This window comes from Plecotus auritus, assembly GCF_963455305.1.
Source record: "Plecotus auritus genome assembly, chromosome: 7".
In the NCBI taxonomy this organism is placed as follows: Eukaryota; Metazoa; Chordata; class Mammalia; order Chiroptera; family Vespertilionidae; genus Plecotus; species Plecotus auritus.
Genome location: NC_137774.1, coordinates 62,923,284 through 62,937,403, shown reverse-complemented (window position 1 = coordinate 62,937,403; position 14,120 = coordinate 62,923,284).

The following is a 14,120-nucleotide window of genomic DNA, read 5'->3' as shown; positions in this document are numbered from 1 at the left end:
TGGGCCCACCATCTCCTCTCCAGGCCTGAGCTCAGCTGTGGGAATGCAGACCGGTGCAGCCATTATGGAAATGCTCAGCCCCCCTGTTTCTGTTAATGTCCGCTCCAGCTCCAGGGGGCCAGCCCGAGCTGAGTGCAGCGGCTTGCCAGCCCCCCTGGCTCTGACTCCGTCTCTGCTCTAGGCCTCACCTGCACTCGCAACCTCCTCCTGTCTGGTCGTGACTCATTACAGAGTCCCAGCCTAATTTGCATATTTCCTCTTTATATAGATACATAATGCTGCTATGAACACAGGGGTGCATATATTCTTTCTGATTGGTGTTTCAGGTTTATTAGGATATATTCCTAAAAGTGGGATCACTGGGTCAAATGGCAGTTCCATATTTAATTTTTTGAGGAAACTCCATACTGTTTTCCATAATGACTGCACCGGTCTGCATTCCCACCAGCAGTGCACGAGGGTTCCTTTTTCTCCACATTCTCACTATTGGTTGCTTTTTGTATGTGCTCTGACCTGGGATCAAACCCAAAACCATGGCATATGGGGATGAAGTTCTAACCAATTGAGTTGCTCAGCCAGGGTTTACTGGAGTTTTCTATTTAATGTTATCAGACTGTGGTTGACTGTGACTAACTAAAACCATGGAAAATAAAGCTGCAGACCTAGCCGGTTTGGCTCAGTGGATAGAACATCAGCTCATGGACTGGCGAGTCCCAGATCTGATTCTAGTCAAGGGCACATACCTGGGTTGCAGGCTCGATCCCCAGCCATAGTCAGGGAGCATACTGGAGGCAACCAGTCAATGTATCTCTCGCACACCAATGTTTCTCTTCCCTTCCCTTCCACTCTTTCAAAAAATTAATGGAAAAATATTCTCAGGTGAGGATTAACAACACACACAAAGAAAGAAAATAAAACTGGAGACAAAGCTAACAAGCTGGACAATGTGGTGAAATGGACAAATTCCTAGAAAAATACAATCTCCCAAAACTGAATCAGGATGAATCAGAAATCCTGAATAGGCCAATAACTGATGAAATAGAAGCAGTGATTAAAAAAACTCCCAGCAAACAAAAGCCTGGGTTCAGTTGGCTTCACAGGGGAGTTTTACCAAACATTAAAAGAAGAACTAACACCTATACCCCTCAATCTATTCCAAAAAATCCAAGAGGAAGAAACACTTCCAGACTCTTTTTATGAGGTCAGCATCATCCTAATTCCAAAACCAGATAAAGACACTACAAAGGAAGAGAATTTTAGGCCAACATCCCTGATGAACATAGATGCTAAAATCCTCAACAAATTATTAGCAAATCGCATCCAGTAATATGTTAAAAAGATCATACACCATGACCAAGTGGGATTTATTCCAAGGATGCAAGGCTGGTACAATATTTGCAAATCAATAAACGTGGTACATCATATAAACAAATTGAAAAACAAAAATCACATGATCATATCAATAGAAAATGTATTCAACAAAATCCAACACCCATTTTTGATAAAAACTCTCAGCTAAGTTGGAATAGAGGAAGCATATATCAACATTATAAAGGCCATATATAATAAACCTACAGCAAATATCATACTCAATGGGCAAAAACTACAAACACTTCCTCTAAGAACAGGAACAAAACAGGGATGTCCACTTTCCCCACTCCTATTCAACATAGTACTGGTAGTCCTAGCCACAGCAATCAGACAAGAAAAAGAAATAAAAGGCATCCAAACTAGAAAGGAGGAAGTAAAACTCTCATTATTCACAGGTGACATGATATTATTGTACATAAAAAACCCTAAAGACTCCACCAAAAAAATTTTAGGTTTAATAAGTGAATTTGGCAATGTTGCAGAATACAAAATCAACACCCAAAAATTGATGGCTTTTTTACATGCCGATAATGAATTCTCAGAGAAACTAAACAAGCAATCCCATTTACCATTGCAATAAAAAAAACGATAATTAAGAATAAACTTAACCAAGGAGGCAAAAGACCTGTGCTCAGAAAACTACAGGACGTTGAAAAAAGAGATAGAAGCCGAAACTGGTTTGGCTCAGTGGATAGAGCGTCGGCCTGTGGACTGAAGGGTCCCGGGTTCGATTCCGGTCAAGGGCATGTACCTTGGTTGCGGGCACATCCCCAGTGGGAGGTGTGCAGGAGGCAGCTGATCGATGTTTCTCTCTCATCGATGTTTCTAACTCTCTATCCCTCTCCTTTCCTCTCTGTGAAATATCAATAAAATATATTTAAAAAAAAGAGAGATAGAAGAAGATATAAAAAGAAGTGCAAAAATATACTGTGTTCATGGATTGGTAGAATCAACATCATTAAAATGGCCATACTACCCAAGGCAATCTACAGATTCAATGTAATCCCTATTAAAATAGCAATGGCATATTTCACAGAGCTAGAACAAATACTCCAAAAATTTATATGGAATCAAAAAAGACCCTGAATAGCTGCAGCAATCTTGAGAAACAAAAACAAAGTTGGAGGAGTCACAATACCAGATCTCAAGTTATACTACAAAGCCACCGTAACCAAAACAGCCTGTACTGGCACAAGAACAGACTTATAGTTCAATGGAACACAACAGAGAACCCAGAAATCAACCCAAGCCTTTATGCTCAATTAATATTTGACAAAAGAGGCAAGAGCATACAATGGAGTCAAGACAGTCTCTTCAATAAATGGTGTTGGGAAAATTGGACAGATATGTGCAAAAAAATGAAACTAGATCACCAGTTTACACCATACACAAGAATAAACTCAAAATGGTTAAAAGGCTTAAATGTAAGTTGTGAAACCATAAAAATCCTAAAAGAAAACATAGGCAACAAAATTTCAGACATCTTTCATAGCAATATGTTTACAGGTATATCTCCTAAGGCAAAGGAAACTAAGGAGCAAATAAACAAATGGGACTATGTCGAAATAAAAAGCTTCTGCACAGCAAAAGAAACCATCAACAAAATGAAAAGAGAACCCACTGTATGGGAGAACATATTTGGTAATGATATACCTGATAAAGGGTTAATATCCAAAATATATAAGGAAGTCATACAACTTAAAAAAAGGAAGACAAACAATCCAATTAAAAAATGGGCAAAGAACCTAAATAGACACTTCTCCACAGTGGACATACAAATGACCAAGAGACATATGAAAAAATGTTCAAAGACACTTATCATCCAAGAGATGCAAGTCAAAACGACAATGAGGTATCATCTCACACCTGTCAGAATGGTTACCATCAACAAATCAACAAATGTCAAGTGCTGGTGAGGATGTGGAGAAAAGGGAACCCTAGTATATTGTTGGTGGGAATGCAGACTGGTGCAGACATTATGGAAAACAGTATGGCGTTTCCTCAAAAAATTAAATATGGAACTGCCATTTGACCCAGTGATCCCACTTCTAGGAATATATCCTAAGAAACCCAAAGCACCAATCAGAAAGAATGTTCATAGTGGCACAATTTACAATAGCTAAGATCTGGAAACAGCCCAAGTGCCCATCAGTAGATGAGTGGATAAAAAAGCTGTGGAACTAGAGGCCCGATGCATGAAGATTTGTGCAAGAATGGGCCTTCCTTCCCCTGGCTGCCAGCACCGCCTTCGCTCTGGCCGGAGCCGCCTTTCCGCTCTAACCCGGAGCCGCCTTTCTGCCTTCCCACGCTGCCCAGAGGCCCAGAGTGGCTGGAGTGGTGCCGGACGCCTGCATCGTCGCCATGGCACCTGCGTATGCAAATTAATCCACCATCTTTGTTGGGTTAATTTGCATACTCACGCATGATTGGCTGGTGGGCGTTGCAAAGGTATGGTCAATTAGCATGTTACTATTTTGTTTTGTTTTTGTTTTTTTTTTCACATTTTTTTATTGTTTGAAGTATTACACATAGTAGTACATATATCTCCTTTTTTTTCCCCATTGACCTTCCCCCAGCCTCCTCTACCCCCTGTCGCATGCCCTCATCCCACCCCCACCAGTGTCTTGTGTCCATTGGTTGTGCTTATATGCATGCATACAAGTCCTTCGGTTGATCTCTTTTCCCCCCTCCCCAACACTCCCCAGCCTTCCTGCTGTAATTTGACAGTCTGTTCGATGCTTTACTGCCTCTGTATCTATCTTTTTATTCATCAGGTTCTTTATTTATAATGTTCTTTATTTTCCATAAATGAGTGAGATCATTTGGTATTTTTCTTTCATTGCCTGGCTTATTTCACTTAACATACTGCTCTCCAGGTCCATCCATGCTGCTGCAAATGGTAAGAATTCCTTCTTTTTTATAGCAGCGTAGTATTCCATTGTGTAGATGTACCATAGTTTTCTAATCCACTCATCTGCTGATGGGCATTTAGGCTGTTTCCAAATCTAAGCTATGGTGAATTGTGCTGCTATGAACATAGGAGTGCATATATCCTTTCTGATTGGTGTTTCTAGTTTCTTGGGATATATTCCTAGAAGTGAGATTACTGGGTCAAATGCGAGTTCCATTTTTAGTTTTTTGAGGAAACTCCATACTGTTCTCCACGGTGGCTACACCAGTCTGCATTCCCACCAGCAGTGCACGAGGGTTCCTTTTTCTCCACATCCTCGTCAGCACTTGTCGTTTGTTGATTTGTTGATGATAGCCATTCTGATAGGTGTGAGATGGTACTGCATTGTCGTTTTGATTTGCATCTCTTGAATAATTAGTGACTTTGAGCATGTTTTCATATGTCTTTTGGCCTTCCTTCTGTCTTCTTTCGAAGAGTATCTATTTAGGTCCCTTGCCCATTTTTTTATTGGCTCATTTATCTTCTTTTTATTAAGTTGTGTGAGTTCCCTGTACATGTTGGAGATTAAACCTTTATCGGTGATAACATTTGCAAATATGTTCTCCCATACAGTGGGCTTTCTTGTTGTTTTATTGATGGTTTCTTTTGCTGTGCAAAAGCTTTTTATTTTGATGTAGTCTCATTTGTTTATTTTCTCTTTAGTTTCCATTGCCCTAGGAGCAGTATCAGCGAAGAAATTGCTTCAGCATATGTCTGAGATTCCGCTGCCTGTGGATTCCTCTAGTATTTTTATGGTTTCCTGTCTTATGTTTAAGTCCTTTATCCATTTTGAGTTTATTTTTGTGTATGGTGTAAGTTGGTGGTCTACTTTCATTTTTTTGCATGTATCTGTCCAATTTTCCCAACACCATTTATTGAAGAGACTGTCTTGACTCCATTGTATGTTCATGCCTCCTTTGTCAAATATTAATTGAGCATAGTGGTTTGGGTCGATATCTGGGTTCTCTATTCTATTCCATTGGTCTATATGTCTGTTCTTGTGCCAGTACCAGGCTGTTTTGAGAACAGTGGCTTTGTAATACAGCTTGAAATCTGGTATTGATCCCACCTACTTTGTTCTTTCTCAGGATTGCTGTGGCTATTCGGGGTCTTTTTTTATTCCAGACAAATTTTTGGAGAGTTCTTTCTAGGTCTGTGAAATATGCCATTGGTATTTTAATGGGGAGTGCATTGAATCTATAGATTGCTTTGGGTAGTATGGACATTTTAATGATGTTGATTCTACCAACCCATGAACATGCTATGTTCTTCCATCTGTTTATGTGTTCCTCCATCTCTTTTTTTCAGTGTCGTGTAGTTTTCCGCATATAGGTCTTTTACCTCCTTAGTTAAGTTTATTCCTAGGTATCTTACTGTGCAGCAGTAAAAAAGAAGAATCTCTTATCCTTTGAGACAGCATGGAAGGACCTGGAGAGTATCATGCTAAGTAAAATAAGTCAGTCAGAGAAAGATAAGTATCAGATGATCACACTCATATGTGGAATCTAAGTAACAAAATAAACTGATGAACAGAGTGGGTCCAGAGACATGGAAGCATGGAACAGAGTGTGAAATCTCAGAGGGAAAGAGGGGGAGGATGGGTGGGTGGGAGGTAATCAACCAAAGACCTTGTATGCATATATGCATCACCAAGGGACACAGACAATAGGGTGGTGAAGGCCTGGGGCGGAGGCAGGCTGGAGGGGGGTCAATGGAGGGGAAAGGGGGACATATGTAATACTTTCAATAATAAAGAATTATTTTAAAAAAAAACTGGAGACAAAAAAGGGATGATTGTATTTCATTTTATGGTGTGATTTGAGGGTTTAAAGTAAGCATATTATGTCATACTATATAAAGTGTGTATATATATGTATGTGTATATATATCTATATATGTTATAGATAAGTATATCTGTACTTTCTTTTTTGTCCCATTGATCTTTCTGTAGCAACATCCCAATTAGTTTAATTATTATTTTTTAAAATATATTTTATTGATTTTTTACAGAGAGGAAGGAAGAGAGATAGAGAGTTCGAAACATCGATGAGAGAGAAACATCGATCAGCTGCCTCCTGCACACCTCCCACTGGGGATGTGCCCGCAACCAAGGTACTTGCCCTTGACCGGAATCGAACCTGGGACCTTTCAGTCTGCAGGCCGACGCTCCATCCACTGAGCCAAACCGGTTTCGGCCCAATTAGTTTAATTATTTTGTTTTCATAATAAATGTAACTATTTAACCTATAGGTTAAACACATATTTAAACATATGACATATGTTGATTATTTAACATAAGTATGTTTTCTTTATTTTGCTTTCATGATGAAGGTTAACTGATAAGGTAAGGCCCATCTTCCTATTGATCTTTTTAAATGCCTACTTCCCACTCGGCCACCATGGCTCAGTGTTTGAGAGTCGACCCATGAACCAGGAGGTCACCGTTCGATTCCCAGTCAGGGCACATGCCCCATTTGGGGGCTCAATGCCCAATAAGGGATGCAGGAGGCAGCCAATCAATGATTCTTTCTCATCATTGATGTTTCTATCTCTCCCTCCCTCTCCCTTCCTCTCTAAAGCCTACCTCCTTCCCTGTGGCCATGCGTGGTAAGTAAAAGACGGCACCTGTTCTTTAATCGTCCTCCTTTCCAGAGGAGTCGGCCTTGCCTCACCTGTAAGATCGGTGACTGTTTTGTTTCACATATTACGGCCGAAGTGAAGTGGTCCAGTTTTGAAGCCCAGGCTTTTCCACTTCCTGTCTCTGGGAGCCCTGGCTGCCAGGGAAGACACCCAGCCTTCACATAGCTGTGCTGGGGAGCCCGGCCTTCCAGGTCTCCCTATCCACGTGCCACCCCTGTGAGCCAAGTCAAGTTGGACCTGCAGCCCTGTCTGCCTGCGGAACACCACAGGTGGCCTCAGTCTACTACACACATGCAGGATTGCCGCTGAGCCCCGCCGCAGCCCTGGCCCACAGTCACCAGGTCAGTTCCATAGAGTGGCAGTTGTCTTGAGCCACCATGAATTAGGGTGATCTGCTGCACCGTGACGCATCACATGACAGGCAGTGACTCCTGGGAGGGTAGATTCTCCTGCCTGTTGACCTCAAGTGAGAATGTGACCTGCTTTGGCCAGGGTGTCCAAGCAGACAGGGCGCATGCGGGTCAGCACAGATGCCTAGCCATTGTTCCCTGCAGCTACTTGGCTTTCCCTCCCATGGGAATGGCATGTTCTGACAGGACTGCTCCTGCAGCCTGGGTCCTGCAGCATGAAGTCACGTGGAGCAGAGTTGCAACTGACCCACAGCCAGCAGCATCGGTACCGAGTAAGCAAGAAGTCCCCTCCTGCTGTTACAAGCCATGGAGATGAGGTACAGGTTCTCTGCGGCCACAGCCACTCCTAGCGTGAGGCACTGCACGCCATTACTCTCTCCCCTTTCATCGTTACTCGGAAAGCTCATTTTCCACAATAATGCCCATGAAAGAACATCCAAACCCATAGGAAAGTTTTGTAAGAGCTTATTTGAGCCAAATTTTTTAGGGCATGCCTGAAAGCAAGATCTCAAGGGATTGAGAAAATGCTCCGGAAAATGGCAGGTTTGCCGTTTCTTTTATACATTAGAATCAAAGGGGATACCAAAAGAGAGTTACAGGAAATCCACTGGTGGCCGCTAAGGAGGCGTGGGGGGCGGGGGGTGGGTAGCCAAACCGGGAAATCTAAGACTAAATGAATACAAAGCTAAGTGGAGGAACACATGCTTTGCTCACATTGGCAGGCACAGCATAGTTAGTTAACGTTCACAGCACATAGAGATGGTATTCGGGAGTGAGATGACGATGCGGGGTTCTGGGGTCTGTGCTGCGGTGCTGATGGTTTGCCCGCAAGGGGTCTGGGGCAGAAAGTTACTCTGACATCTCGAAGGCATGTTTTCCTAGAACAGTGGCAGGGCTCACTTGAGGTAAAGACTGATCTTTGCTAAGGAAGCTATAGGCCTGGGACATGACCACCTGCCATGAGCTGAGCAGTTGGGAATGTTTATGTTCAGACCATTCTGCATTGTTACTTTTGGCCACTGAGTTTGTGAGTCCTGCCATGCAGGCCCCCCTGAGCTTGTCAGGTGTAGTAAAAGGCCCCTTTTCCATTCACAGTAGAGTCTGAAAATGTCACATATGTTTCTGGCATCCCCGACAGCTACAGGTATTCTTGTTCTGACCCATGACAAGTAAAGGGTAGTCTTTGAGTGGGGTATACTTCTGGTGAAGATTTTCCTCAGTGATCAAAATAGAGGGACATAAAAGGAATTGTGTATCTCTAGCCACTCAGACACCCTTTCTAGACTCTATCCTATGAGGATGCAATGGCTAGAGCTACAGCAGCCACCTTGAAACCATGAGTAAAAAATCCTGAGAATTAAAAGCCAAAAATACCAAGGAGTGGAAGGTAAATAAGATCTTGGATCCTTGCCCTAGCTGGTTTTGCTCAGTGGATAGAGCATCTGCCTGTGGACTGAAGATCCTGGGTTCGATTCTGGTCAAGGGCACGTACCTCAGTTGCAGGCTCCATCCCCGGCCCTGCAACCAATCGATATTTCTCTCTCTCAGTCTCTCCCCATCCCATCCACTCTCTCTAAAAATCAATGGAAGAAGTATCCTTGTGTGAGGATTAACAACAACAACAGAAAGATCTTGGATCCTTAAAATTGTTAGCCCATTAAACAATTCTAAGACTGCCTACCACCAAAAATACTTATAATGTGAGATAATTATCTTAATTGTTAAAGCCACTGTTAGTTGATAATTCTGTTATTTGTAGCAAACCAAACTAATTAGCATATAGTTATCTGTTGATTTTGCCTGCCCGATATATAGCCCTCTTCTTCTGGTAACAGCATTCTGGTTTTTTGTTGGAAGCCGCCCATTGCCTTCACTAGCAGAGAGGTGTGGACAAGGAACCCGGAAGGCTGGTCAACCTTGAAGCTCTGAAAGGTCAGAGCCAACCACCCACTGTCTAGTTGAGACAATGGTAGCTGAAGCAACTTGCACCTTTTAGTCTTATGTAAATCCTTATTGATGGGCTATCATTGGAATTGCCTGCCTAAGGGCTATGGGTGTATCCCAAAACCTGAATAAAAGGGATCGCTAGGCCAGAGCAAAGCAGAGTCCTTCCCCTTGAGTTGGGCTCCCGCCTGGCCCCCAGTATTCCCAAATTTATACTTTCTTGTCTAATCTCTTTTATTTGTGTGCGGCCTCCTCCAGAACCCGAACCCTGAACCTGAACCCTGAACCACGCAGGATGTGGAGGGGACACTCACAACTGGCAGCCCAACATAGGGTACTCACAACTGGCGCCTTTGGCGTGGGACCTCTGGAGGGGATGATATTTTCGCCTAGAGCGAAGAAAGGAAGATTCACCGAAAAGGTGGGGAAAAGATCACCATATAGGTGAGGGAAATTCACCGCACGCAAAGCCCAGGATCAGCTGCAGAAGTCGTGATCTGTAAGTAGGATGGGAACGTATTTTTCAGCCAGGCTAATGGGGAAGAATTAGGTTATAAAGTAAACTTTATTATAGACTTTTGGTTTGCATGCTTAAGGAATGTGGTTTCTTGTTCAAATTAAAATCTTAATTTGTATTTGGAATCTAAAATCTGTAATAAGAAATGAAACTCCGCTGCTGAAACCGCCTCTGGTGCGGAGAAATTCAAAGGTGGCAGGAGAGGGCAGGGCTATCCGCTCTCCTGCAATGAGATTACTTAAAGTTTTGTTTAAAAATTATAGAAGAACTTGCAGGGAAATGCAAAATTTGGCCAAATTGGGTGCTAGTAATTACTTTGGAAAGCAAAAAAGAAAGAAAAAATTTAAAATCTGTCTTTATCTATTAAGCATGAAAAGATATGCAGCCAGATCTGTTACTGAAAACTTCCCCCAGAGCAAGCAGGATGTGGGGGAAGGGAGACACGTGGCAATCCAATATGGAAGGCCACTCTCCCAGTATGCTAATTTAAAGTCTCCTTTCTGGCCATGAAAAAGTCTTCTCGCCTTAAAAATTTAGAAATGCGTTGGGGATATCTGTGCACTTGTAAAGGGAAAAGCTAATTTAAGAAAAAATGTGTGCACGGTCCAATTTCAGATATTAGATAGGTCTTAAACTGGACTTGACTCTTTACAGGGGCTACAGAAATGAAAAACCCAAGACTGGTTTTTTCCTGAGATAAACGGCTGATTTGACCAAAAGGAAAGAACACAGGCTGGTTCCAGCAGCAGATTGGCATTTCCATAATAAAGAGTGGTTTTTAAAATGCTAATGAAGCGTGTTCAAAAGTTAATTTTAAGGCCTTCAAGAAAATCAGTGAATTGTGTTACAAAAGAATTTATCCAAAGTAAATGCCTTAAAATAATTGGAATTGGATTTGAAACTCAAAAATTGTTTAAAAATATATTATAAAGATCAAGTAGCCCAGATAAAGACTGGCTACGCCCTTTGTTAATGGAGGAAGGGGTGGTCACCCTTCCCCCAACAGACAGGTAAATCAGCTTCCTGCCAGTAGCCATTCTTTAAGGACAATTTTGCATTTGAATACCTACAAGCTTGCTACTCAACTTCCCCTGGCAGAGAAAAAACATGGTCGGTTTAAAGTTAATTATTGTATTTTTGAAATTTATTCTTAAAAATATGTGTTATTAATCTAAAGAAATGCTAAATATTTGACTTGCCAGCTCTAAAAGTTCAAGGTTCAAATTAAACTGGGAGAAATAGTTGTGGTAATTAAATGCCTAAAGTATAAAAATTTATCTTTGAAAAAATGTTGTGTTTTCTCTAATAATTAGGAATTCAAAATATGTTTGTTGGTCTAATTAAAATAAGAAGGGTTAATTCTGTGATCCCAACCAAAATTTTTAATGCAAAAACCAGCTTAAATTTAATTGATATCTTAAGATAGTTATAAAAAGTATTATAATCTTTAAATCATATATAGATATATAGATATATATATATATATGATGTTTTTTTCCAAGTAAAAATTTCAAGGCTCTAGCCGAGGAATAATAACTTTAAGACATTTTCACGGGCCCTGAAATGTTTTCAAGAAGTTATTCTCGCCAAAACCAGTTTGGCTCAGTGGATGGAGCGTCGGCCTGCGGACTGAGGGGTCCCGGGTTCGATTCCGGTCAGGGGCATGTACCTTGGTTGCGGGCACATCCCCAGTGGGAGGTGTGCAGGAGGCGGCTGATCGATGTTTCTGGCTCTCTATCCCTCTCCCTTCCTCTCTGTAAAATATCAATAAAAATATATTTAAAAAAAAAAAGAAAAAAAAGAAGTTATTCTCTCTTCTTAAAGGAAATATTTTTAAATTTAACTTATCTAATATACTTGAAATTGCATGGAAAGCTTTATCAAATAAAAATTAATAATTATATTTTACTTATAAATGTTATGAAAGTTTTGGCCTCTGAGGAGGACAAAACAAAATTTCTAAATAAAACCAAATTTTTAACAGCAGAATTTTAAAACAATTTAAAAAGACAAAAAGCCCATAGCCACCTGCATTTTTAAATAGGATGGAGGTGGGGCAACCTTTGTGCCTTGTGAATCAGACGTAAACATTTACTAAATTTACTTGCTTTGCTTTTTAATTAAAGATACCTACTTTAATTACTTTATAAATTAGCTTTTTAAAATATAATCAAGTCTCATATAAATTAAGTTATATCAAAAGACCAGAAACAGCTAGTGAGATTTCTGTTTGTCTGCAGTGTAGTTTTGGCTTTAACAGTTTGTACAGTCACCATGAGGACTGCCTGCCTTGGCAGCCGCCATGATGGCCACATGTCTTGCTGCTCCCATGGGGGCCGCCATCTTGAAACAGCAAAGGCCAATCCCTCTCTTTGAATAAAGTTACTGAGACCTCCCATGATCTCTCTGTATATGCTAATTAGCCAAAGGGGATACTCTTTAAAAATAAAGTTCTAGCTTAATAAAAAGGAGAAATTTTAAAATTTTGATATCTCTTTCACTACTATTTACAGGGTAAACCATAGATTTTTAAAATATTAAATCTGATCCGTACTAGTAGTCACCATAACCTTAAGAGAAGTTGTTTCATGTGACATGGCCTGGCAATAGCTGCCAGGATTAAGCAGCAGCCCTGGAGGTTGCTTATTGTATAAAGAAAGACAGAGTTTTAAATGAAACTCTCTGAAGCCTGAAAATTATTTTGGAAGGAAATAGAGGTTTTCTTCAAACATCTGAAGAACTATATAATTGAAAGTCTATTTGGCCTCATAAACTGAAGTAAATAATTTGTGATTTTGCCTACTTGAATATAGCTAATGTAAAGTTACTCAAAGACTAATTGCAATTAATATCACTTATTGTCCATAACCTAGGACAAGTGAAGTTAAAAAATAAACCTTATTTCAGGTTAATTTAAATTGGCTAATTGAAATAAGTGAATATTCAAGAAAACTTAATTGTACTGGACAAAAACCTGTTCCTGAAGTATTAAATAAAAATTTTTTATTGATAGTTCATCTCATAGTAAAATTGCCTAATATGCAATGAATCCAAAGCAGTCATATTTCTATGCAAAAAAATTAAAAGTTATCAAGACTGCATTGTAAAAATTTCCAAAAGCCTCCTAATATTTAAATCAAAAAAGGGGGATAGTAGAATAATATCCTGTAAGTAAATTATATCAAAAAAATTTTTACTTTGGAAAATTAATTTTCATTTGTAATATTGATAGCAAGACACCCATGAACACACATGGTGTCAAAATAAGCCAAAGGAAATTTTTTTGGGCAAAAATAAAAAGGATCCCAAGCCTAATTTATAGAAAAAATTCCTTTATTAACCTTTGGTTGAGAATATGTTTGTATATTTCCAGAAAACAACTCCAAGACCATGTGGATTCCTGCAACAGCGGATCCCAGAGAGAAACTGACCGGAATGCTCCAGCCATGGAGACAAGAGGAGAAACAGTCCAGAAATGAAGATGGTGAAGACACCTTGCCATACTAGCAGTCAGCAGCTGTGCGTCACTTCAGGTTGCCCAGCACCAAGCCATAGAAGGTTGGACCTCATTACCATCATTCGCCCACCATCAAGAACTAGCATATCATTGCTGACATGTACACATAAGGAACTGTTGGACATTGAAATTGGGACTCAAGGAACTGTTGGCCCAGAAGGAAACTTACTACAGACTGATTCATTTGCCTCTCAGCATAACCACTATTGCTTGTCTCATTTTTGTTCTCATATGATTATTTCTAGTCTGCAGATGCAAGATTTTTTAAGAAAAACAGGGGAGATGTTGGAAGCCACCCATTGCCTTCACTAGCAGAGAGGTGTGGACAAGGAACCCGGAAGGCTGGTCAACCTTGAAGCTCTGAAAGGTCAGAGCCAACCACCCACTATTTAATTGAGACAATGGTAGCTGAAGCAACTTGCACCTTTTAGTCTTATGTAAATTCTTATTCATGGGCCATCATTGGAATTGCCTGCCTAAGGGCTATGGGTGTATCCCAAAACCTGAATAAAAGGGATCGCTAGGCCAGAGCAAAGCAGAGTCCTTCCCCTTGAGTTGGGCTCCCGCCTGGCCCCCAATATTCCCAAATTTATACTTTCTTGTCTAATCTCTTTCATTTGTGTGCAGCCTCCTCCAGAACCCAAACCCTGAACCTGAACCCTGAACCACATGGGACGTGGTGGGGACACACACAGTTTTTCTTTAGGAAATCAGCACAACACACACACACACACACACACACACACACACACACACACACACACACAATAC